Source organism: Galeopterus variegatus, unplaced genomic scaffold (genome assembly GCF_000696425.1).
Source record: "Galeopterus variegatus unplaced genomic scaffold, G_variegatus-3.0.2 Scaffold93, whole genome shotgun sequence".
Taxonomy (NCBI): domain Eukaryota; kingdom Metazoa; phylum Chordata; class Mammalia; order Dermoptera; family Cynocephalidae; genus Galeopterus; species Galeopterus variegatus.
Window position 1 is genome coordinate 871978 of NW_007726204.1, and position 1155 is coordinate 873132.

Genomic DNA, 1155 nt, shown 5'->3' on the forward strand with positions numbered 1-1155 from the left:
CCGCTTACCGCCCCCTCCCACCCTCTGGGCGGAAATACCGCCTTCCCCCGCCACAAACAGGAACTGACGTACAAAGACCGAGCGGGACAGGAGAACCCGAGAGCGCAAGCGCAGGGAAGGGAAGGAGGCGGGCTCACAGCATGGCGCCTGCGTACATTCGGCAATTTCGAGTCGGGGTGGGTAAATGATGGGCCTCGCTCGGACGCGTATCGGAAAGTATAGGCTTGCGCAGGCGCAATGGGACTCCAACGCCTGTTTTCCCTAGAGGCGAGCCTCAGCGATTATTTCCCGGCAGCCCTTGAACCTCATTTGTATGCGCTTTGATCTTGTTTTACTCGGTTCTCGCCTTTACTCTTGGTTCGGAGGCTCTTCAAGAGCCCCGGAGCGGGAATCAGGAGGGGTTTCCTTTTCATTGTATCGGTCATGGTTGATCTCAGGCTCTAAAAGCCACACAAACCAAGTTTTGAATTTTCTCCTCTCTGGTGACTGTGGCCAGAATGCTCAGTATCCACATCTGCAAAATGGAGACAGTCATAGCTGCATCCCTCCGCTGTTGGACTATTTTATATAAATAGATGGTTTTTATCAATCAGTCTACGACTCCAAATTATTAATGGCAGCTGCTCATCATATACATACGGGGGTAGGGTTCTGGCTGATACGGGGAACCGAACTCGTGACCTTGGTGTTATAAGGCTGCTCTCTAACCGAGTTCACCAGCCAGCCCTTCATCATATGTATTTAAATGAATATGGGATATACCTTTTTTTACAGAGCAACTTGGACCAACAAAGGCCTTAAAATCGCCCTACAAGAAAAGAGCTTTGCACAGATCCTGGCCCATATATTCACTAGCGTACTTTCTCATAGGTCGGGAAGGGATTGCCACCTTCTGAATTTGGGTTCCAGTATGCCACATAGGTTGGTAAGTATGCATTGGTAATAGAAAAATACCTGTCTGGGAGTTGAATCCTGGGTCCACCTCAGTCTGAGAGTGTTCTGGACAAATCCTGCTGAAGGCTGGGCCTTAGTTTCCCAAAAGGTAAACCTAAGGCTAGAACCAGCTGTTTCTTATTGGTTCCAGCTTGGATCAACGCCTTCCCCTTCACAGCCCTGACTATTTTAGTGTAGTACTGTCTGGCAACAGGTCTGTTT